Source organism: Octopus bimaculoides, chromosome 3 (genome assembly GCF_046866305.1).
Source record: "Octopus bimaculoides isolate indiv1 chromosome 3, ASM4686630v1, whole genome shotgun sequence".
Lineage (NCBI taxonomy): Eukaryota > Metazoa > Mollusca > Cephalopoda > Octopoda > Octopodidae > Octopus > Octopus bimaculoides.
The window spans coordinates 138628727-138656034 of record NC_142930.1 but is presented as its reverse complement, the minus strand read 5'-3'; the positions used below and the strand labels follow the sequence as shown (position 1 = coordinate 138656034).

At 36.2% G+C, this 27308-nt stretch overlaps 1 long non-coding RNA gene across 1 annotated transcript; it reads right to left on the bottom strand.

Moving 5' to 3' along the window:
* LOC128247275 (uncharacterized) lies at positions 1-24957 on the bottom strand. The gene is made up of 2 exons (XR_008263632.2): positions 24168-24957; positions 1-263 (listed from the first exon to the last, which is right to left on the bottom strand). It is a non-coding gene; the product is annotated as an uncharacterized LOC128247275 (long non-coding RNA).
* Between the last annotated feature and the right edge of the window lie 2351 nt (positions 24958-27308).

Sequence of the window (27308 nt, the reverse complement as noted above, 5' to 3'; positions counted from 1 at the left end):
TAACTATAACAGAAATGTCTTTTATTGATGTCTAATTGCATTTCCAATTAATTTAGATCACATCTGGCCTAATAGAGGTCTCCCATTTAATGAAATTGTACCATAAACAAAGATGGTAGATGTTTGCAATATATTAAGGAAAGTAATAGTAATTTCACTATATCCTTAACTTGGATCGATTTGTAGCCAGGAAGTATTTCTCCAGGGTATGTTCTTCACCCACAACACATCAACCCACACCTTGCTACCCTCCATTTACTGGACTACAAAGATGAAAAAAAATGATAACAAAGTAAAAAGAAAACATCCATCTACTTTATAAATGAAGATTTACATCCAGTCAATGATTTACATACATGAAAGCTTTTAACGGAACTGACATGACATTTGAGAGAGAGAGAGAGAGAGAGAGCGAGAGAGAGAGAGCGAGAGAGAGAGAGAGAGAGAGAGAGAGAGAGAGAGAGAGCGAGAGAGAGAGAGCGAGAGAGAGAGAGAGAGAGAGAGAGAGAGAGCGAGAGAGAGAGAGCGAGAGAGAGAGAGAGAGAGAGAGAGAGAGAGAGAGAGAGATAAGTGATTGTGGTAATGTAGGAAAGACATCTGTTGAATGAACACAGTAGAAATCAGCTTTACACATGACATCTGACCAATTAGATATATTGCAATGATTACATACATACAAAACAAGAATAAAATATCAAGCATAGCAAAAATTTAAAAAAAACAGAAAAGAACATAGAATAAAACAAAATATTGTCCATGCTTTTTCATGTATTATTTGTTATCACTCATTCACTGCCCACCCTGATGAATAAAGATAATTCATGAATGGTATGGCAATTGATAATAAAAGGATATTAATACTGATATTAGCATTGCTAAATAGATGACAACTAGCGAAGTTTGGCTTGTTGTATCATTTAGAGGAGCATGAAAAGAATGTTCTTTCTCCAGTCATTAATTTGACAAATGAAGAAAATTGTCATTATTATTCAGTGAACTGGCACAGAGTCGAATAAAATGCCTTATGGTAATATTATTCTGGGAATTTACAGTCTGAGTTCACATCATACCAAGGTAATCTGGGGCTGATAAATATAACGAACCATCAAGTACTGGAGTTGATGTAACTGACTTCTGCCGCTCCTCAAAAACTGGTGGCTCTGTGCCAAAATTTGGAACCATTATTATTATTATCATCATTATTATTATTATTAATATTATTAATATTATTATTATTCGGACAAAACCTTTTGTAACCTTCGTCCTATCTTTGTCCTTATATGTTTTTAATTGATATTAGCCCTTGTGGCCAATAAAATGAATTAATTATTATTATTATTATTACGATTATTATTATCATTGAGTGAGAGAGCAGTACATGCCATCAAAGTGACACTGGGATAAAATATACGAAGCCCATTATACCTACCATGACTACCTGTCTGATAAGGGTACATCAGGTACATGCATCACAATCATATGTGCACAACATGGTGATCTCATATCAAGATTAGCAGTGCATGACTTTGCAGGTGGGACCCAGTTAGAATTTTCTTTATGTCAAGTAGCCCATCTTGCTCAAAAGGTCCCTAAATAAGGGTTGTTTAAGGATGTTGAATGAAACACTCATGTTTCCAGAGGTGAATTATCCAAACCTCAAAGAATTCCTATCAACACATGGCTATGATACTCCCCCTATTATTATTATTATTATCATTATTATTATTATTATTATTATAGTGGTATTTCGTCTGTCTTTACAATCAAAGTTCAGATTCTGAGGTCAACATTGCCTTACATCCTTTTGGGGGTCGATAAATTAAGTACCAATGAAAAACTGGGGTCGATGTTATTGCCACATCCCCTCCCACAAAATGGCTGCCCTTGTGGAAAAATTTGAAACCATTATTATTATTATTATTATCATGGAGGCGCATGGCTTAGTGGTTAGGGTGTCAGCATCATGATCGAAAGATTGTGGTTTCGATTCCTGAACCGGGCAATGCGTTGTGTTCTTGAGCAAAACACTTCATTTCACGTTGCTCCAGTTCACTCAGCGGGCAAAAATGAGTAACGCTGCGATGGACTGGCATCCTGTCCAGCTGGGGAATACATACGCCATTGAAACCGGAAAACTGGGCCCATGAGCCTGGTTAGGCTTTAAAAGGGTGCATTTATTTATTTTTTATATTATTATTATCATTAAGGCAGTGAGCTGGCAAAAATCATTAGCACATCAGGCAAAATGCTTTACCTTCTGAGTTCAAATTCTGCCATGGTCAACTTGCCTTTCATTCTTTTGGGGTTGATAAAATTAGTACCAGTTGAGTACTGGAGTCAATGTAATTGACTTGCCTCTTCCCCTAAAATTGCTGGCCTTGTGCCGAAATTTGAAATCATCATTATTATTAATATTATTATTAAGGCAGTGAGCTAGCTGAATCATTAGCATTCCAGGTGAAATACTGCTAAGCATTTCAACTGTCCTCATGTTCTGAGTTCAAATTCCGCCGAGGTTGACTTTGCTTTCTATCCTTTCGGGGAGCACAGGGGGTGATGTAAATGACTAGTCCCCTCCCCTAAAATTTCAAGCCTTGTGCCTATACTAGAAAGGATTATTATTCTTATGAAGATGATGAAGTGGCAGACTCCTTACAGAAATGTCTTGTACAGTTTCAGTACTTTACACTCTGAGTTCAAATCCTGCTGAAGCTAACTTTACCTTTCATCCTTTCAGGATTGTTAAAATGAAATACCAGTCATGAACTGGATTTGAAGTTACTGACAAACCCCTCCCCTCAAAAAATTGCTGGCCTTATTATCATTATTATTATTATTATTATTATTATTATTATTATTATTATAAATAAGAATAGCCTGGGCAAAGTTTAGAGAGCTCTTACCCCTGCTGGCGACAAAGGGACTCTCACTCAGAGTAAAAGGCAGACTGTATGACGCATGCGTACGAACAACCATGCTACATGGCAGTGAAACATGGGCTGTAACTGCTGAGGACATACGTAAGCTCGCAAGGAATGAAGCCAGTATGCTCCGTTGGATGTGTAAAGTCAATGTGAATACCCGTCAGAGTGTAAGTATCTTGAGAGAAAAGTTGAACATTAGAAGCATCAGTTGTGGCGTGCAAGAGAGACGATTGCGCTGGTATGGACATGTGGTGAGAATGGAGGAGGATAGCTGCGTGAAAAAGTGCCACACCCTAACAGTTGAGGGAACCCGTGGAAGAGGTAGGCCCAGGAAGACCTGGGCTGAGGTGGTGAGGCAAGACCTTCGTACATTGGGCCTCACCGAGGCGATGACTACTGACCGAGACCTTTGGAAATGTGCTGTGCGTGAGAAGACCCGGCAAGCCAAGTAAGATCGTTGCCAGTGCCCCTGGACTGGTTCTTGTGCGGGTGGCACATGAGATGCACCATTTTGAGCGTGGCCGTTGCCAGTACCGCCTGACTGGCTCCTGTAGGATTTTCGAGCGAGATCGTTGCCAGTGCCCCTGGACTGGCTTGTGCGGGTGGCACATAAAAGACACCATTTCGAGCGTGGCCGTTTTCGTGCGGGTGACACGTAAAAGCACCCACTACACTCTCTGAGTGGTTGGCGTTAGGAAGGGCATCCAGCTGTAGAAACTCTGCCAAATCAGACTGGAGCCTGGTGTTGCCATCCGGTTTCACCAGTCCTCAGTCAAATCGTCCAACCCATGCTAGCATGGAAAGCGGACGTTAAACGATGATGATGATGATGATGATGATGATGATATGGAGCTACAAACAACAAATGTGTTTTAAAATACATCTCATGAGCTTTTGAAAACTATCAGATCACTCTCTTAATTGAATGTGTGTGTGTGTGTGTGTGTGTGTGTGTGTGTGTGTGTGTGTGCACGTGCGGGCGCACACATGTGTATGTATTGTGTATGCATGGACTCATTTCATAGAGAAGTGATTGAAAATGACTACATTTTGAAAAAAACAAAAAAAAATTTTTTTGCCATCACACAAATTTCAAAAATATTTGTTAACAAAGCATTCACTGAAGTGGCAGGCAGTAGGAGGATAACTCCCACAAATGAGACAGCAATGTATATATGCTCTTATGAAAACATTTAATAGATTAATATAGAGTTAAACAGAAAAATGATGGAAAATACTCAGATATAACAATTCTACAAATGGACTCTTTTGTAAATGCAATCTTTTTGTCCTTCAGCATGCACAATTTATTTCGACTGAAGTATTTGCATTTTAGCTAAAGTTTTTTAAGTCTCATATTATATAACATTTGTGATATTGTATAACGTTTTTGCTTCATCTACACATTAATTATATAAATATGTATGTACATTCTTACACATTGTAACACACTTTAAATGAATGAATGGGCTCTTATAGAAAATAAGAAAAGGTTATTATTAATATTACAACCATTATCATCATCATTATTATTATTGTTTATGAAGGTACATAGCATAGATGTTAGGTGTTAAGCTTCGAAACATAAGGTTATGAGTTTGATTCTTAGACCAAGTGGTGCTTTGTGTCTTTGAGCAACAGGCTTCACTTTACATTGCTTCAAGAGGAGTACTAACCTAGTGCTGGTGCAGCTCTCAATGCAGTGATCTGACTGAATCAGTAGAGCATCCCTCTCCACAAAATGTTTTGTGATATTTGTTGCAGCTCTGAGTTCAAATCCTGCCAGGGTCAACATAACATTTCGTTCCTCCAGGATTGATAAAATAAAGTACCTGTCAAGAAATGGGAACAACAGAATCAACTTATCCTCCTCCCCTCACTCCTAGTAGTATCATCCTAACCTCTTGTGATGATAGAGAGCAAATGGAAGTGGGAGAGGAATGGAAGACTGTTGCAAAGAAAGAATAGGAAGGAAGGAAGGAAGGAAAAGTGTGAGCTTAAGCAGAAGTGGGACACTGAAAGGGGAGCATTACTCTATGGAGTTGCTCAACTTCACAATGATTGAAAAGGAAAGCAATTTGATGATGCTTGAACCGGAGGGTAATGAACCTAAGTAATATGTTGATTGATCACACATTGTGGGGTCCTTTATGGCCTGGCTGACCAAAAAAACACTTAAGGATTGTTTTGAGTGTTGGGATTTGAGTATATGGAGTGGAAGTTAGTTGTTATAATTCATAACATTTGCTTAAATAATTTGAATGGTTTTTAAGGGCAAAATCATATACTTAAGTCACTGGTTCATATCCTACCGATTCCAGATAATGTTTCTTAGTCTTCCAAATGCTGTAGATACTAGTGAGATTTGTCTTTTCTGTTCTGATCTATTTGGTACAATACTATCAAGAAACACAAAACTTGAGTAAGACATAGAAATACTATCATAATAAAATCTTTCCATTTAACATAATGGCTCAGCCATGCAATAGGAAGGCCATCCAAAAGCAAATAATGCTAAAATACAAGACCTCTCTCTCTCTCTCTCTCTCTCTCTCTCTCTCTCTCTCTCTCACACACACACACACACACCCACACATTTCTAAGCCACACCGCCATGATCTGAATTTATGGCCATATTTGTCTGTAGTCAGTGTCCAACTGGTACTTATTTTATCAACCCCAAAAGGATAAAAGACAAAGCTGACCTCCTTAGCATAATTTGAACTCAGAACATAAAGATGGCCAAAATGCTTTGTAGCATTTGTCCAGTATGCTAACAATACTACTAGTTCTCTGCCAGTGGCTCCCATGGCTTCTGATTTTAACTGAGTGGAAGTGTTATGTACATTGTTTTGTCTTGGTATAAAATATTCTTGCTCAATACCACAGATTTGCTTGTCAGTTGTTTAACCATAATCAGTTGAGCATGTCTCTTAGTGGCTGACAATATGTGCATCTCTGTTCATGAGCAGAAGTAGTGGGGGAGCATCATAGCTATTTGTTGAGAGGAATTCTTTGGGGTTTAGATAATTCAGCTTTGGAAACATGGATTTTTCATTCAACATCCTTAAACAACTCTTATTCAGGGACCTTTTGAGCAGAATGGGCTACTCAACTTCAAGAAAATTCTAACTGGCTCCTCCAGTAAGGTCATGCACTGTTTATCTTGATATGAGATCACCATGTCACACACAGATGGTTGTGATGCATGTGCCTGGTGTACTCTTATCAGACGGTTATTCATGATGTGTATACTGGGCATCATATATTTTACCTCAATGTCACTTTGATGGTATGCACTGCTTTCTCATATAATGATAATAATAATAATAATAATAATAATAATAATAATAATAATAATAATAATAAAAACTTTCAACACAGTGAAAATAAGAGCACCACAACAAACCACAGCACATACCTAAGACACACAGAGCTGCAATCAGTTGTGCAGTGTAAGCATGTGATCAAAATAAGACTACTGAATAATAATAATAATGACGATAATAATAACAACAACAACAACAACAACAATAATTGATTCCAGATTAGTCGCATATTGCCTGTGTGTACATAGCATTTTTCTGTTGGTCCCTAGGGTGGCTCACAATGATTATCATTTACTTTTGTTAATAATTTTGCCTTCTCATTCCATTTTCACTATGTTATTTTAAACTGATCCCTATTGATTATTTTCCCCCTAATAATCTAGAAGAAGGTAGTGCAGTGAACTTATGCAGATCACCAGTTTAGTTTCACTTTTTTATCATGTGTTATTTTGGTCAATTAGAAATTTATAGTTTGTGAGCCATTTCTTTTTTTTTCAGCGCAAGTTTTACAAAGCACATGAGCGTTGTATGCTCACCATTGTCATGATTGCTATTTTAGCCAATCAGTAACTAGAAGTATGTTGAACCATATTTCACCTACTCAAAGAAGTCAGAATCTGTGTGTTCCCTATTAGTTATTTGCTTGATGCTAGACTAGTTGACTAGCTATTATTTATCTTTTATCTTTTAACTTTTACTTGTTTCAGTCATTAGACTGCGGCCATGCTGGAGCATTGCCTTGAATTTTTAGTCAAATGAATGAAACCCCGTACTTCTTTTTTAAGCCTGGTACTTATTCTATCAGTCTCTTTTGCTGATCTGCTAAGTTAAAGGGATGCAAACACCAGTACCAGTTCTCAAGCAGTGGTGGGTGACAGACACAAACAGAAAGACACATAGACACACACACACACACACATATATATATAGGGAGAATTCATAAAAACCAAAAGACAAAGACAGGTGGTGTAGACAACAAACAGATGTATTAGTTTAATGCTCATGAAGTGAAAAAATCTTTAATGTTTCGAGCCTATGCTCTTCCACAGAAAGGAACACAGAAAGAAACAGGGAGAGAAAATAAAGAATGTGTAGTGGCTAGCGTTCTATCATGGTGGGCTTCTTCCTGTTTCCGTCTACCAAGTTCACTCACAACCATGTGGTTGAGAAATAAACTTCTTGCCATACAGCTGTACCTGTGCCTATTGTTTATTTATGATTTTTATTCGGGTAACAACCATGCGTAAACTATCTCTTTACTGTGTCATTTCATTCTCCCTCTCTCCTAGCTAGACAATAATCTTAGTCTAGCTCCAACAGAATAATTTTGATTAGCTTAAGATCATATTTACTTATTTGACGTTTTTTTCTACTTAAGGATAGTTATCTGCTTGCACACATTAAACACTACAACACAAATTGTTTGGTTGACATGAAAATATGAAAATATCCACATTTTCCATAACATTCCTGCAACAAATGACCTTCCTGGCTTTATGATGTACATTTCCATTTGTACATTTCCATTTGTACATTTACACAAATATGCTCTGATTGTTGTAAATTAAGCTTAAAAATTTTCCATGCCTGATGTCTGTTCCTTTTTAACATGGATTCACAACTCATGTGTCGTGTAATTATTGTATAATTTTCCAGCAAGTTCCATTGAAATCTACATTTATGTTGGTATTTAAGAAATAAAAGGAAAGATGATATAAAATCAATTTTTGTTATATCTACAAACAATATTTTAATTTCCTAAACATCCTATAAATAGTTAAATAAATTTTAATATTCATTGTACTACGATTTGGATATAATGGACAACAATAATTAATATAAGTGATAAATAATAGTATGTACACTTACATCATATAAAATATATATGTTTAGAAATATAATATATCAATATCATACAGAAATATCATACATCGATATGATACAAAAATACCGTAGATCAATAACAATAAAAAGGAACAAAAATAAATATTTTCAGTTATATTCCAAATCTGAAACACACTGGAGTTTATAATAATAATAATAATAATAATAATAATAATAATAATAATAATAATAATAATAAGTGATGATGATGATGATAATGATAACGACAATGACGATGACAATGATGATGATGAAATACTCTGTAATTCATGATGATGAATAAGAGAAAAAGAACACCATCCCTGGAAACTTTATGATAACAGTTGGCACGGATACAAAATAAAGTTTGTGAAAGTTGAAGGGTTTTATGTTAACTACATTAAAGTAAAGTAAAATAAAAATTAAATTAAAAAAAAAAAAAATTGCAAAAGTTAACATAGAAATATATTTTAGGAGAATTTTAATGATTGAAGGAATGAAATAAAATAATATTGACAAATAGGATAAAAGCAGTGGAATAAATAGAATAGTCAATAACCAGATGGAAGAACAAAATATTTCTTAATCTATCTGCATGTATACTTGCACAACTGGTAACTGAAACAATGTCCAGTTTTGCCAACGTATAGGGAATTACAAAGTTTATATTTGCTACAATAAACAAGGCCGATAGTGATGCAGTCAAAGAGGATAGTAGATATGAAATTGAGTTTTAGGGCCAGCTATACACTTGCTGTTGGAGATGATGGGACAAGTGTAAAATACAGAATGGGAGCATTTGAAAGTGTCACATTATGTATTACAGGAGGGAAGGGAGCTTCAAGCAAAGTGGTCATGTAGGTTTTGTCATTCTTGAAAAAAAAAAAAAAAATAAATAAATAAATAAAAACAACAAAAACAAAAAAAAGGAGGAGGAAGTGATTAGGAAAGCTTTTAGCTATTTGAGAGAGAAACAGAAAAGGAAGCAGCCTTTGTGAGATATGACTTATTAATCCTTTAGTGTTCAGATTAGTCAGTATTCAGATTACTCTGTCAAATATATTGTGTGTTTATTTATATTGTTTTGAATTTATCATGCACTATCTGTAGTTTAGAGATTTTGATGTGTTTTTTTTAAATTTTAGAATGACATTGTAGGGTTGGCCGGCCGCCTACACTTTTTTCTGCAAAATAGGGGTAGTTTATCCTGTTCAGGCATCTGTCTGGGTGAAAAGTCAGAAAATGAGTTCCATCTTCAGGTGCCTGTGTTTTTGGTAGCAGTAATGAAGTTCTATTGGTGGCCTGAATTTGTTGAAATAAAAATTTGACTAATGCATTTTTTCCTAGCTTGGGGGTTACTCCTGGACTATGGCTATTTATTCTCTGAGTTCAAATCCCATTAAGATCAACTTTGCCTTTCATTCTTTTGGGGGTCAGTAATATGAATACAATAGAAGTCTGGAGTCAGTACAATGAATTGTTATTTCACCCCCAAATCTTGTGGCCTCATAGCTACATAGGAAATCATTATAATATCTTGTTTTTAGATATGTGTGTGTGTGTGTGTGTGTGTGTGTGTGTGTGTGTGTGTGTATTTATATATTGTGGGCACCTTTTCTATGGGGCTTTCATTCAGCAGCACCATTTACATGATGGTAAATCTAGCATCAGTTACCTTCATAATTCCAGAGTACAAATGAAGAACAAAAAGCAAGTCATGATGCTTGTATTCTATTCAATACAGCCATAGAAACCATACCAAATCAGACTGGGGTCTGGTGCAGCTCCCCAGCTTACCAGCTCTGGTCAAACCGTCTGACCCATGCCAACATGGACAACAAACATTTGATGATAATGATGATGTTATCTAGGGCTTATGCAGTAGGAATTCCATATCTGCCTCCTGGTGTTGTTCTTATATTATTATCATATATCATATTGCATTGTATTATTTTGATTTTGTGTATAAGTGTGGTGTATTGTATTATACTGGATTACTGGGATATATCCTTTCAAATGCTGTATAAGTGATAGTAGCATAATTGTCCTGAATAAATGATTGCTGATTCTAAAGTAAGCACTCATCACCTCCTTGCAATAACATGAATAGTTGTAATGCATTGTAGCACAACAAAGTAAATGGAGGAATATCAATAACCTTATCTTTTGATCAGTGTAGAGCAGAAATAAGCAAAACAGAAAAAAGTAGCTTTGAAACATATAAAGAGAAATAAAGAGTGCAAAGGTGAGTTCAAGAATGTCAATTAAAGAGTAAAATAAAGAGACATAATGAACTTGACTCTTATGCAGAAATATAATAGAATAAGTGAGGTTAAGAGAAAGAAATTGTGTGATAGTTAAGTATTGATCCATTTGAACAGACAGATGATAATGTGAACTTCCAATATTTCAGAAGGTCACTTTCAAATTTTCAACATTTGGTAAAGATTTCTTAACTTGCATTTAGATAATTTGCAGAACTGTTAAGGGTTTTCAGTATGAGGTTCTTTTTAGTTATACACATCTTATGTGGAGGCGCAATGACCCAATGGTTAGGGCAGTGGACTCACGGTCATAGGATCGCGGTTTTGATTCCCAGACCGGGCGTTGTGAGTGTTTATTGAGCGAAAACACCTAAAGCTCCACGAGGCTCTGGCAGGGGATGGTGACGAACCCTGCTGTACTCTTTCACCACAACTTTCTCTCACTCTTACTTCCTGTTTCTGTTGTACCTGTATTTCAAAGGATCAGCCTTGTCACACTGTGTCACACTGAATCTCCCCAAGAACTATGTTAAGGATACACGTGTTTGTGGAGTGCTCAGCCACTTGCACGTTAATTTTACAAGCAGGCTGTTCCGTTGATCGGATCAATTGGAACCCTCGTCGTCGTAAGTGATGGAGTGCTAACAACAACACATCTCATATATTTTTATCCAATTCTATATGGTGTGCACTGTTCAAGGATCTCTCACCTGCTATTGAAATTAGTGGCACATTCTTTCAAATTCCAAATGTAACTGGACGAGGTTGTATGCTTCTTTTCTTTTATATCTGAAGCAAGAAGTATGATAGAAGTAAGATTATTTAAATTTACATCCTAACTAACCTATATAGTAGGTATAAAAGATTGGTTTGATGAAGATTAATTTGCTTCACATATGATCACTTCATTATTAGATGGCTAACTCATTTCAACTGTATGAAGTTCCGATCTCTAACTGTGGAGTAACCTGTAGAAGGGTAGATGCAGGAAGACAGGGGATACGACGGTGAAGCATGATCTTTCAATGTTGAGTTTCACGGAGGCAATGACAAGCGATTGAGTCCTTTGGTGATATGCTGTTCTTCAGAATACATATCAAACCAAGTGAAATTGTAGTCATGGCCAGTGCTGGAGACACATAAAAAGACACATACTACACTCTTGGAGTGGTTAGTGCTAGGAAGGGTATCCAGTCACAGAAACCAAGCCAAACCATACTGTAGCCTGGCACAGCTCTGGCTTACTGGTTACAGTCAAACCATCTAACCCATGCCAGCATGGAAAATGGATGATAATGATGCTGATGAAATACATGTCTATTAGTCACATTTAGCTGGTTTGTGTGTTATGAGATCATTCTTATTGGGAGGACAGCTATAATTCAGTTTTAGAGTGTTTCTATTAAATAGTTTTCTCTAGTGGTGATTGATTTGAAAATACCTATTTATTAGAGGTATGATGTTTTTGGCAATACTAGACTTAATGCTCAGAGAAAAAGAAGGCATGAACAAGATGATGTGGCACATGCATCTGTGGTGTGTGTGTGTTTTGCCAATATACATTGGTGAAGGATATAAAGATCAGCAAAAATTTGGTGTTTTATGCATAAGTCCTTTGAGAAATTTGTTGTGCATCACATTATAGATATTCATTTGTCATTATCGTCATCTGAAATGCAGTGAACCAGTGTATGCTTCTGTTGGCAATCTGTAGCCAACAGCGCCATTGTTTAACAAATATGATATGAAATAAAAACAGATAAATAAAATACTAATTTCTCTCTCTCTCTCTCTCTCTCTCTCTCTCTCTCTCTCTCTCTCTTTCTTTCCCTCTGTTACTGTACATATACGCATATCTGTGTGTGTGTGTGTGTATAAGTATTGTATATATACAAATATATATATATATATGCATACATATATATGCATATATATGTGAGTGTATATATATATATATATACATATATATATATATATATATGCATACACATATATGCATATATATGCATGTATATATATATATATATATATATATATATATATATATATATATATAAAATTAATATAAACAGTTCTATGTGTATATATATATACACACATATATAAAATCAATATAAACAGCTCTCTCTCTCTCTCTCTCTCTCTCTCTCTCTATATATATATATATATATATATATATATATATATATGTGTGTGTGTGTGTGTATATATATATATGTATATATATATATAATTTCCAGTGGCAACTTGGAAGGAGAAACACTGATCTCATGTAGCCAGATGGTTAGACAGCTTGTGAGGAGGGAGCAAGCAAAGTCATTGGCAACAACTGAGTAAGGAAGAGTTAATGAATTCCACTCAATGAAATTCAATGATTTCAGACAATTGAAAGAAAATCCAAAATGTCAATTCTAAGAGAGACAGCATGAAATGCAGAGACTTCCACTCCAATGTGTGTGTGTGTGCGTGCGTGCGTGTGTACAGAGAGAGAGAAAAGGGCAGAGAAGGGAGAGAGAAACACAACTGGATAAAGTAATGAATTCAACACAATGAACTGGAGTATTATAATAAAACCTATTTTAAGCTGCAACTTCTCAAATTGTGACTCTGGGATTCATGTTTTACCAATTCCCAAATAATAAAAGAAATGAATCAGATGATTTTGTTTCTTTATATACCAAACCAAAATGGTTGAATGTGCAATGCTCGTTAACAATCAAAGACCTTTTGATTTGGTTAGACTGTATATAACAGTATTATGCAAGACTACTCAGTGTTTACCTGCAAGGCATTCTGAAATATTTCAATATAAAAATTCTTACTCGTGATAATAAAAATATTGAATGATAGATGCTTGTAAACAAAAGAAAATCTTTTGTTTGTTTTCTAATGGACAATTTTAGGTGTCAAAGTAATTACACCAGGAGGAAGACCTAGATATAGCAAGCTTCTTACCACATGGTTCCGGGTTCAGTCCCACTGTGTGGAACTTTGGGCAAGCATCTTCTATTATAGCCTCAGGTTGACCAAAGCCTTGTGAGTGGATTTGGTAGACAGAAACTGAAAGACGCCTGTTGTGTATACACATGCACACACCCACACACACACACACACACACACACGCACACACATATCTTTGTGTTTGTGTTTGTCCCTCCCACCACTTGGTGGTGATGTGTTTGCATCCCCATAACTTAGTGGTCTGGCAGAGAGACCAATAGAATAAGTACCATGCTTTAAAAAGGAGAATAAAACCAAATGAAAGGTACTGGGTCATTTCATTTGACTAAAAATCTTCAAGGCAGTGCCCCAGCATGGCTGCAGTCTAATGACTGAAACAAGTAAAAGATAAAAGATGTATACCAAGGTGTTCAATCATTAGGTATTTAAAACTACTTCAGCAAATATATTCTGATTTATTGGTGCTGAGAGGTTGCTTAAGTTAGAATTCACATGGAACAATATAATCATCTCTACTGAAATACAAAGATCACTGCAATTGGTACCCTGATTATAAGGTCTGGTTTGTTATGATGACTTTCAAATAATTTTATAGTTTTGATAATGCTATTTTCTGAAGACTAGATGTACCTCAGCAAACACATGGGTAAAAATCCATCTCAGGATCTCTGAATGTATGTGAACATTTATTGAATATTTATTTGAAAAGAATCTCAGTCAAGTCAGAATAATCTCGAGAAACCAAATTATAAACTATAAATACTTTCACACAATAAACTACCAATCTCAAAAGACAGAAATTATTTAATGGATAATTTTAGGAGTCAAAGTAATTACACCAGGAGGAAGACTTGGATATAGACAGCTGTTTATGATTCTCATCACAAAGATTTCTGTAGGAAAATTAAATGCACAATTAAAACCCAATTTAACAGTATTCTTGTTAAAAATTATATGATATTACTGATTTATCTAAATTTAAAGAAATGGTTTGTGATTCTACCGCCCATACCATGACTAAATGTAGTAGTACACCAAACAACTTTCGTGTTTTCCATTCCTTAGTGTTTGTGAATTAGCATCATGTTCATCATCCTCATCATTAAGACATGAGTTAGCAGAATTGTTAGCATGTCAAACAAAATTCTGAGACCAAATTCTATCAAGGTTCATTTTTCCCCTTCCATCCTTTTGAGATGGATAAAATAACAGTTGAGTATTATGATCAATGTAATTAACTTTCCCCTCCTCTTAAAACTGCTGGCCATGTGGAATTGACGGAATTATTAGCAAACAAGATGAAATGCTTTGCAGCATTTCTTCTGGTTATACATCCTGAGTTCAAATTCCACCAAGGCCAACTTTACCTTTCATCCTTTTAGGAGTTGATAAAATAAGTACCATTGAAGCAGATAATTTTAGGGGTTGATAAAATAAGTACCAGTGAAGTAGGTACTAATTTTGCACCTCCTGAAAAATTTCAGGCCTTGTGCCTATAATAGAAAGGAATATTAAGGTGGTAAGCAGGAAGAACTGCCAGCACATTGGACAGCATTTCATCTGGCTTTACATTCTGAGTTCACATTCTGCTGAAGTCAATTTTGCCTTTCATCCTATTGAGGTCCATAAAACAGGTACCAGTCAAGCAGTATGTATGTGTGTGTGTGTGTGTGTGTGTGTGTGTGATGGTGGGGTGGGTGTCAACATAAATGACTTACCTCCTCCACCAAAATGTCTGGCTTTGTGCCAAAATTTGGAAGCATTATTAATATTATTATTGCCTTTTGGGACCAATGAAATAAGTACCACTGGAGCACTGGAGTCAATGTAATTGACTAACTTCCTTCCCCCACCCCTTAAATTTCAAGCCTTGTGCCTATAGTAGAAAGGATTATTATTATCATTATCATTATTATTATTATTATTAGGTGTCAAACTGGAAGAATCGTTAGTATGCCAGGCATTTTATCTGTCCTTACGTTCTGAGTTCAAAGTCCAGCAAGGTTGACTTCACCTGTCATCCATTTGGGGTTGATGAAATAAGTACCAGTTATGCACTGGGGCTGATGTAATCGACTAGTCCCCTTCCCCAAAATTTCAGGCCTTGTGCCTATAGTAAAAAGGATTATTATTATTATTATTATCATTATTATTATTATTATTATTATTATTAACTGGCAGAAACATTAGCAGCCGGGTTAAATGCTTAGCAGTATTTCGTCTGTCTCTATGTTCTGAGTTCAAGTTCTGCTGAGGTCAACTTTGCCTTTCATCCTTTCGGGGTCAATAAATTAAGTACCAGTTGCGCACCGGGGTCAATCTAATCGACTGGCCCCCTCTCCGAAAATCTCGGGCCTTGTGCCTAGACTAAAAGAATTTATTATTATTATCATTATTATTATCATTATTATCATCATTATTATTATTATTATTATTATTATTATTATTATTATTAATTCTTAAAACCATGTGTTTCTATGCAACATTATAATTAGAGGCTGCTATATTGAAGGAAGCCATACCAGATGAAACAGTAGATAATGGTAATGTAACATTTTTTTTCTGCTAAATCATTCTTAATGGCAAATGAGTGGTTTGAAGTAATATCTACATGCAATAATTTTTAAATTGGATTCCTAAATGGTGGTGAATATTTGTTTGTTTTTATATCAAGGGGAATATAATATCAAAGGGATTTTCTATCTTTAACAGGCATATTTTGTCACTGCATTTTATGCTTTACTGATTTTCAGGCAATAAGGAAAATGAATCGAATGATCTTATAGTTTACAACACCATCACCACCACCACCATCATCCTTATCATTTTAACATTCACTTTTTTCATGCTTGCATGGCTGGGTTAGAATTTATTGATACAGATTAGCAGATTTTCAATAGTCCAATGCCCTTCCTGTCACCAACCTTTCCCTGTTTCCAAACAAGGTGACATTCCCTCTTCATGGCCAGACATGTTTCCACAGAAGATTGGAAAGAGATATCACTTCTTATATGATAGTGACATGACACTTGTGTATAACTATCACATGATGCTAAGACATAATGTCACCAACACCAACATATACATATATAATGCAAGACTCTTTCTCAAGTTCCAAATGTGAATTTGTCTGTGTTAACTACATCCCAAAGATGGAGCCTTGTATCTTTGTTAGAAACTGGCTCCCTCCTCAGTGGAAGATTTATAATAATTAAGAAATAGAAGAGACATACATAACTGACATTCTGTTGGTTATGACAAGGAGGATTCCAGATGATCTGACCAAAGGAACGGCCTGCTTGTGAAATTAACATGCAAGTGACTGAGCACTCTACAGACATGTATAACCTTAATGTAGTTCTCAGAGAGATTCCGCGTGAAACAGAATTTCACAAGGGCGGTCCTTTGAAATACAGGTACTACTCATTTTTGCCAGCTGAGTGGGCTGGCGCAATATGGAATAAAGTGTCTTCCTCAAGGACAGAATGTGCCACTGGGAATCGAACTCACAACTTTACGATCATAGGCTGAATACCCTACATACATATATACATACATACATGCATACATACACACATACATACACATACACACACACACATGCACCTCAAATGTAAAGTTTTTCCCTGAAGATGGAGGCTGGTATTATCCAATGATAGAATCAATTTACAATCATTATTTTGGACTACCAAGCCCCTAGAAACAGCTGTAAGGTGGCGAGCTGGCAGAAACGTTAGCACGCCGGGTGAAATGCTTAGTGGTATTTTGTCTGCCTCTATGTTCTGAGTTCAAATTCTGCCGAGGTCGACTTTGCGCTTTCATCCTTTCGGGGTCAATTAAATAAGTACCAGTTACGCACTGGGGTCAATATAATCGACTTAATCCGTTTGTCTGTCTTTGTTTGTCTCCTCTGTGTGTAGCCCCTTGTGGGCAATAAAGAAATAAGAAACAGCTGTTGGACTTGTAAAACTCTTATTCAACCCCTTTAATTCCTGATATCAGTTCTATTCTGTGTAAGTGGACCTTTTTATATGTAAATATATGTACATTCTTTGTATTAAATGTATTTAATAATTTTTGTATATCAGCTTGCCAAGCCTGTTTATCTCTACATTTTCTCCCATACATACATACATACATACATACATACACCCATTTACAAAAGAAAATCTTATAATTTAGTTGGAGCATGTAACAGCATCATACAAGATTGTTAAACATTCACTCAGTAAGCATTTTGAAAACGTTTTGGCAAAAAAATTTGACTCATGACACACTAGCATTGAATGCGAGATACATGTTAACAAGAATATGATAAGAAGCTGTTTGATGCCCAGAGCTAATATAGCTTTGTCACTATAAATTGCAATATTTGCTGAAATATTTTAAAATGCTCATTGTTTGAAGGTCAGGTCATACAGTGCTACACTGATACATGCTGCAAACAAATCAAAAGACCTTCTATTGTTAGTGGATACTTTCAGCAGCTTTTATTTAATATATATATATAAATATAAGACTATTTGATATGTTTCTAACATTACTTAGAAATCAGTAAAATGTAAAACTCAGAGTGGCAATGTGTGAAGTTTCAGCTTAAAATAAATTTCCTTACACACATACACACACACACAAAGAAAAGAAAAGGGACAGAGAGAAGAATATAAAGAGAAACTGTTTAATTGATGAATATTTATCTAAGATCAATATTTGTCGATGTGAGATTTTAAAAAGGAAGATGTGTGTAAGTGTGCGTGTGTGAGTGTACGTGCATGCATGTATATGTGCGTGTGTGTGTGGTGTATTTATGCATGTGTGTAAACTGATGTGTGAATGTACTTGGGTGGATGTATGCATGTATGTAGGTTTGTGTGTTAAGCATACATATTTGTATGTTGTGTAGGTGGGTGTATCTAGTAGAATGTAAGTGCGCGTGCACGTGTGTGTATGTTTGCGTATGTGTGTGTGTGTTCATGTGCATTTTCAAATAAAATCAATGAATGTTGATACACATATGCACACATACATACATGCACGCACACACACACACAGGTTTGATAAATGAAGGCAAAAGTGGATGACTGCCTACTGAGAGACACCGTCCTTCATCATGTTCTTCTTCTTCTTCTTCTTCTTCTCCTTACTATTATTATTATTATTATTATTATTATTATTATTATTATTATTATTATTATCGTCATCATTATTGCAGTGGTGGTAGTGATAGTGAATGATGACAGTTTATTTGTGAAAAATTTTATAAAAATGCCAAAAATATTGATGAGATTAGAAACTGGAAGAGTGTGTATGTGTGTGTGTGTGTGTGTGTGTATGAGGGGAGAAAGAATATCTAACTGCATGTGCATTGAGATGTTTATGTGCTTTTAAGCATGTTTTTGTAGGAGTGTATGTGTGTGTGTGTGTGTGTGTGTGTGTGTGCAAGCATAGGTGTTTGACTAAGCAGCTGTGTGTGCATGTGTGTGTGTGTGTGTGTGTGTGTGTGTGTGTGCGTCTAACTATATGTGTGCCTATGTGCGTTTATGTGCATGAGTGTGGGCATGTGCCTAGATATGTGTTAGTCTGCTTTTAGATGTGTCCAGTATCCATGTTTTTGGGTAGTCTGAGACATTCTATTATGGACAGCTGTTGGATGACGGCAAGTAATGCGGGGGGGGGGGGAGAAGAGTTGAGTAAGAAAAAATACAAAGATGAAGAAGAGGGGGCAAATGAGAAAAGCTTCAGAGGTTTAGGAGGAGAGATTAAGGAAAATGGAGAAAGAAAAAGAAGGCTTTGGAGGTAAAGGAAAAAAAAAAAAAAGATGCAGATGAAGAAAGGGTTGGTGTGAGAAAAAAAACGGTTGATTGATCAGAGGTGGTAGTGGTAAAGTGTGGGTGGAGGGGACGGCAAAAAATGGGAGGAGAAAGAAAAAGAAGAGTAGAAAAGAGAGAGAGAGATAGAGGAGAGGTGTGAAAGTGAAGTGAGGAGAAGGTGGAAATGAATCGGGAGGATGTTTTCTCTTTTAATTTTTACTCGTTCCAGTCATTGGATGGCGACCATGCTGAGGTACCATTTTGAAGGGTTATTTGAACAAGTTGACCCCTGTACTTATTTTCTTTTTAAAGTCTGATACCTGGTACTTATTCTATCAATCCTTTTTTGTCTCTCTTGTCAAATCACTAAGTTATGGGGACATAAAGAAACCAGCACCAGTTCTCAAGTAATAGTGGTGTTGGGGGGGGGGCACAAACACATGCATACATATATACATGAAAACACACAAGCATACATACACACACACACACGCACACACACACACACACACACACACACACACACACACACATCAACTCCCATACTTATTTTTAAGTCTGGCACTTATCCTATCAGTCTTTTTTTACAGGGATGTAAACAGACCAATACCAGTTGTCAAGTAGTGCTGGGAGACAAACACACACTTGTCCAAAGTACCATGCAGCGGTCCCTGCATGTTCGATTCCTAGACTGAGTGGTGCTCTTGAGCAAAACATTTAGTTTCCCATTGCTCCAGTCCACTAAATTATAAATGAATGACCCAGTGATGGACTAGCCTTCCAATCAGAGGGAATGTTGGCCTGTTCACTTGACCAGTGGGATGTGATGGCATCATTCAAAAACTAAAACAACACTGAGTGCATTGTGTGCAGCATTGTGTAACAACATCCTAATTAGGAGCAAAGGGCTTAAGTAAGTAAGTGCAGTACTGCAGGATTTGACCTCAGAACATAAAGAGTGAGAACAAATATAAAACATCCCATCCAATAATCTAATTCTACCAGTGCACTACTTTTGACTAACACTTATTTGTCGACCTTGGAAAGATAAAAGATGAAATTCACCTAGGTGGGATTTGATCTCAGAATGCAAAAAGCTGGTATAAATAGCACAAGACATTTCATTAACTGACTCTGTTGTTGTGAAGCAAAATTCTTAACCAGACAGCTGTGTCTGCACCCAGTTAAACTTAATGTGAGCAAAACTCTGTATTATTATTATTATTATTATTATTATTATTATTATTATTATTATTAATAATAATAATGAAATATTTAAGAGGTCACAAGAGTGCACATATCTGATGTTTAACTCATTTTGTATTACATGGTTGAAAGAGAAATCCTCCACTCCTAATTCCTTGAATAAGATATGTGTTCTACTCCTGGAAACTTTCCATGTTAAGGTAAAGTAAGGAGAGTAGACTCCAGAGAATGTCTTTCATTCAAAGATAAAATGGTTTTCCTGCTGTAAGATTTGAAATCAAGATCTGTAAGACAGTCACCTGAGTATTTATCTATTGAAAATTTTTCTAACTCAGTCGTATTAGAAAAGTTCAGACTTGAAATAGAGAGGGGGCATCATTGATGGGATGAATGACAACAAAAGGATTTTGAAAAACCTAACTGATTGACTGAACAATTGATTAGTTAAATGGTTATGCAATTAACCAAGTGGCAAATAAAAATAATAACGAAGTGAAATAGAACCTGTATGCAGGTTTGTTATTGGTATAATGACTCTCCTGAGATACAACAAAATATGTTTTAACACATGAGATCACAATAAAAATCTTGCAAACCAAACAGAAACATGAAATATTTTCATTTATTATTTTTTTTGATTTTTATAGAAAAGATAGGATAGTAATACCCATGGCTTTTCTTCAGGGTTTCTGAGACTTGTATTTAGAAAGAGAGCTGTCTTGAATACTTACAACAGAGTAGACCCTGCTTAAGGCACTCAAGGGTCATCTGGTGAATTTCTTAAGAATACCATTCGAATCTTGCACATAAATGTATATAAAAGCTGTTTACTGTTTGCTTAGCTTCTAGCTTTTACTTGTCTTAGTCATTTGACTACAACCTTGTGGGGTTTAGTTGAGCATATCGGCTCCTATATTTATTTTTAAGTCTGGTTATTATTTCATCAGTCTCTTTTGTCAAAAGCATCAAGTTATAGGGATGTACATAAAGTAACACCATTTATAGAGAGGTAAGGTGGGGGAGAAACACACACACACACCATGTGTGGTACCTTGGACAAGTATCTTCTCCTATAGCTTTGGGCCAACCAAAGCCTTGTGAGTGGATCTGGTAGATGGAAACTAAAAAAAAGCCAGGTGTATATGTATGTGTGTGTGTATGTGTTTGTGTAAGCGTGTACATGTGTGTATGTGAGTGAGTGTGTTTGTGTTTGCCCCACACCACAGCTTGACAACTGGTGTTGGTTTGTTTATGTCCCTGTAACTTATTGGTTTGGCAAAGAGACTGACAGAATAAGTACCTGGTTTAAAAAAAAAAATTACTGGGATCATTCTGCTTGACTAAACCCTTTAAGGCAGTACCCCAGCTTGGCCATAGTCCAATGACTGAAAGAAGTAAAAGAATAAAAGAATATACATACATATGCACAAACATACATATATATGTATATAGGTGCAGGAGTGGCTGTATAGTAAGTAGCTTGCTTACCAACCACATGGTTCCGGGTTCAGTCCCACTGCGTGGCACCTTGGGCAAGTGTCTTCTACTATAGCCTCGGGCCGACCAAAGCCTTGTGAGTGGATTTGGTAGATGGAAACTGAACGAAGCCCGTCGTATATATGTATATATACATATATATATATATATATGTATGTGTGTGCATATGTTTGTGTGTCTGTGTTTGTCCCACCAACATTGCTTGACAACCGATGCTGGTGTGTTTATGTCCCCGTAACTTAGCGGTTCGGCAAAAGAGACCAATAGAATAAGTACTAGGCATCCAAAGAATAAGTCCTGGGGTCGATTTGCTTGACTAAAAGGTTGTGCTCCAGCATGGCCACAGTCAAATGACTGAAACAAGTAAAAGAGTATGTATATACACACATGTGCACTTACACATACATACATAAGGAAAACCTCAAGTTAGCAGTAAAAAAAATGACACGTTCTGTTGATTTGATGAAAAAGCAAATTTGTGTGGTTACAGAGTGATTGACCTTTAACTGAAAATAGTTGAATAAAAGCAATTCAATAATAGCAGAAGTATAAAAGACTTACAAAGGATTTATGATAATCAATACAAGATCAGTAAGAGGAATGGAAATGGTGGGAAGGTACGCAAATAGCTTAGCTTCATCAGATAAATTAATATTTAAGTCTGGCAGGGTAAACACCATTTTTAGATTTGAATAAACCTAGGTAGAAAAATAATCAATATTTGTAATTATAATGTCTAACTAATAACTCTAACACGTTACCTGGCTTAACATGATCTCCTGGGCCTTAGGTGCCTTTAGTTTGTGAGGTAAGCTAATCAATTAAATGCTCTAAACTGATCCCAGAGGAATTCATTCTGTTGCAAGCATTCAAGCTACCCCACTCCACTGTTAGATTTATCCTGCAGATATTGATGTACAGATGTTTAGGCTGAACATAAGCACCATACCCGCTTATCTAATTAACTTATGTCAACTATTATGAAGGCGCGTGGCTTAGTGGTTAGGGCATTCGGCCCACGATTGTAAGGTCGTGAGTTTGATTCCCGGCGACACGTTGTGTCCTTGAGTGGTTAGGGCATTCGGCCCACGATTGTAAGGTCGTGAGTTTGATTCCCGGCGACGAATTGTGTCCTTGAGCAAGACACTTTATTTCACGTTGCTCCAGTCCACTCAGCTGGCAAAAATGAGTAGTACCTGTATTTCAAATGGCCGGCCTTGTCACACTCTGTGTCACGCTGAATCTCCCTGAGAACTACGTTAGGGGTACACGTGTCTGTGGATTACTCAGTCACTTGCACGTTAATTTCAGAGCAAGCTGTTCCGTTGATCGTATCAGCTGGGACCCTCGTCGTCGTAACCGACGGAGTGCTCCTCTCCAACTATTACACTTAATTTCATATAGTAAATTTTTGCTATCATCATTTGGCAGCAAAGAGGTAAAAGGTGAGAGAACCCTGATGAGCCGTAAGAATGACAGAGCTAATTATTTTCATTATTTATATTAGTTACATTTGATGGATTGCTCAGTTTCTAAAACATCATGCAAAGAATATAAGTAGTGGTCATGATACAGACCACGAAGAAATGATCAAGCTCAATAACAATCTATTAAGCAACAACTACCCCAAAAATATACTTTCCACTCCAATTAGGAAGAAAAGAGGGGATGAAACCAATAAACTGTCCACAGTCTGTCTACCCTATGTGAAAGGCCTCTTGGAAAAGATAGAAAAGATATGCGGCCCATATGATGTCAGGACAGTATTCAAGAGTAATACAACACTTCGCAAATTTCTCCTTCAAATGAAACCACTAATAGAAGAGAATATGACCAAAGACTGCATGTACTCCATCCCATGGTGTGGTAGGTTATACAAAGGCGAAACATGTCGCCCCCTCAAAATAAGGGTAGACGAACATCGCAAACCTGTGACTTGGGGAGATATTGATAAATCGGGTATTGCTGATCATGTAGAGAAAAATGGAGACCACCTCCCCCTGTGGGATAAAATTACAATAATAGATAGAGAACACTGCTGGAAAATATGAAAACTAAAAGAAGCAGCACATATGCTAGGACACAACAACCTCCTAAGCAGACTGAGTGCAGATATGAGTAGCATATGGGAACCAGTATTAAGGAAGGATAGAAAAATATTAGATTTATAAGCCCTAAAATTCACTCCATAATTGGCCAGGGGCATATGGCGTAGTGGTTAAGAGCACAGGCTACTAACCCCAAGATTCTGAGTTCGATTCCAAGCAGTGACCTGAATAATAATATAATAATAATAATAACATCGTAAAATACCTTAGGAATGAGAACTCAGGTTCGAAATTTCCCCAAGACACCTGAAGAAGGCTGGAGGCGGGTATTAGCTGAAACGTGTTAACAACAAACAAGATGAGGACAAATACCTCTCAAATGTAAATAATGTAAACAATGTGCATAATTCCTCATCTCTTAAATATAGAACTGTATAATTTTTTTCAGTCCTCATCCAAAGCTACTGAATGATCTAATTTCACAGCAAGAGTAAATACATAGTATGGGATATGACACTAAACACACTTTCTATCTCTCTCACACACACACACACATAAATGTAGAATCGTAAGGAAGCACAGAGGCAGAATAATATGTGAGTATAAATAACTCCAAAAAGCCATCTGCATGAAAAACAACACTGCTTTGATCACCAAAGATCTAAGCCCAAAATAATTATGACGAGATATATCTCGGAGGGGTTGGCGTTGGGAAAGGGCATCCAGCTGTAGAAACTCTGCTAGATCAGATTGGAGTCTAGTGTAGCCATCTGCTTTGCCAGTCCCCAGTCAAATCGTCCAACCCATGCTAGCATGGAAAGCAGACATTAAACAATGATGATGATGATGATGATATATATATATATATATATATATATATATATTCACATAGTAGAATCAGGGTTGGCTCAAGGTACCAGCAATTCAGGAAGTCGCCTGGGGTGCCATGTGCTAGGGGGTGCCAAGGAGGGTATGACAAAGACAAAGAAATTCCCACAACTGTCAGCTTGTACACACTGAAGTTCAGCTTGCCCAGGGTGCCAGCAACCCTAGGGCTGGCCCTGAGTAGAATAAGAAATAATGGTACAGTATTATATATTTGAAAAAAAAATGAATAGAAATGGCTTTTCTGATAATTTTTCCACTTTAATAATTAGATAGTGGAAAAATTATCAGAAAAGTAATTTCTATTCATTTTTCCAAATATCATCATCCTCATCATCATTTAACATCCTCTCTCTATGCTGGCATGGGTTAGATGGGTTGACCTATGCCGGCATAAAGAGTGGACGTTAAATGATGATGATATCTGAAAGAATGAATAAAAATGGTTTATCTGATAATTTTGACACATCAATATTTAGATAGGGGAAAAATTATCAGGAAAGGTGTTTCTATTTATTTTTTCAAATATATAATACTTCACCAAGGTTTTTCTATTTCTTATTCTACTATATATTAATGTGTGTGTGTGTGTGTGAGAGAGAGAGAGAGAGAGAGAGAGAGAGAGAGAGAGAGAGAGAGAGAGAGAGAGAGAGAGAGAAAGAGAGAGTATTATTGTTTTATTTCAGCAAATATTGGAAGCAATTCTAGAATCACAAAGTAAATGTACAAGATTATATGATCGTTGGTGTAGAAAAATAGAATTGTCTTGAGAATGAATAACTGAGAGTTGTTCTCTGCATGTAACCTTTAAAGAGTGAAATGCTTGTCCTTTTCAAAAGAAATCCCCAAAATTTAAGTTATCAAGCATTTAAAATTATTTCTCCATTGAATGATAATGTTTTTAACTCCTTCTGGGAGATAATTTCAATCAATGTAGAAGGGCTTTGAAATAGATGTAGGGAGAGTGTTTGGTATGAGAGTAAAAATGGTGCACTGGGATTAGAAATATAAAATAGAGTAGATTTATAGATACCCACTAAAAAATACATTGTGGTCATGGCTGGAATGTCTTTGATCATAGGTTTGCATGGTCAGAGACATGGGGCCAAACAACAACCACCCAATAAGTCCTAACATTGGTACAAGGCCATACATTTTAGGCAAGGGTCAAGCAAATTTAATTAACATCATTACCTGATTGGGATATACTTCTACTACAGCCCCTGCAGGAATGAAAAGCAAAGCTAACATCACTATGATTTGAACTCAGAAAATAAAATCTTAAATCAAGAAGCCAGAAATTCTGCTCATGTTGTACAGCTGATAATATGAATGGTAAAGTTGTCCCAGACAAGATCTGAACTCAGAACATAGGAGCTTGTAATTAAATAGCATGCTGAAACAAGTGGAAAATAAAATCAATAAACAATGAAATAGAGAAATAAATCCCTATAAATCATTCCATTATTTTCTTCTTTTTATATTACCATTTCTTGTTTAAGTTTGCTGCTCAAATTTCTGTTTAATTTTGCCATTAATCAACACATAAGCACAGCCAAACCTCTTTCATTGCCTATTGATTTCTTCCACTAGTGTTTTTGTAAGGAACAGATGGTGCATCAGTAAAAATACTGATAGATTTCAGACCTTAATGTTTTGCCAGTAGAAAGGGTGACATCTGTTGTTATTGGCAACAGTAGCAGCCAATTAAATGCTAGACACTGTGGTTGTTGGATAGCATTGGTAAGTTGACTGGTGTTATGTCATCATAGCCAAGTAAATGTTAATTAGGAATTCAGATACTTAACAGTCCAGATATGGCCTTGTTTTTTATCAAATATTAATATTATATTACTGGTACTTTATACCTCAGGGAACTGAAATAAAATTCAATTGTTGTTGTTTGGCTCATCTGGCCCAGACAGGCCTGTTTGAGTAAATCTGTAATAAAAAAGAGTTCCAGTAGTGCCCAGCCTCATTTTCTTTTATTTCTGACATAATGAATCAAGAATTATATTACCAAGTCCCACAGGCCGTAGTTATGGGCAAATTGTGGCCCAAAAGGCTTTCTGAATGGTGTTCTTTTATCCTTTTACTTGTTTCAGTCATCTGACTGTGGCCATGCTGGAGCACCATTTTAAAGGGTTTTTAGTCAAAGAAATCAACTCCAGGACTTATTCTTTGTAAACCTTGTACTTATTCTATCGGTTCATTTTGCCGAACCACTACAGTACAAGAATGCAAGCACACCAATACCAGTTGTCAAGCAATGGTGGTGGGGGTCACACACAGATATATATACATGTATATATAAATGATGATCTTCTGTCAGTTTCTGTTTACAAAGTCCACTTACAAGGCTTTGGTTAGTCAAAGGCTACAGTAGAAGAGACTTGCCCAAGGTGCCATGCAGAGAGACTGAATCTGGAACCATATGGTTGGGAAGCAAGCTTCTCAGAACACAGCCATGCCTACACCTAACAAAAAAAAAAATTGTCGTGAATTTGTTTAGCAATGTGAT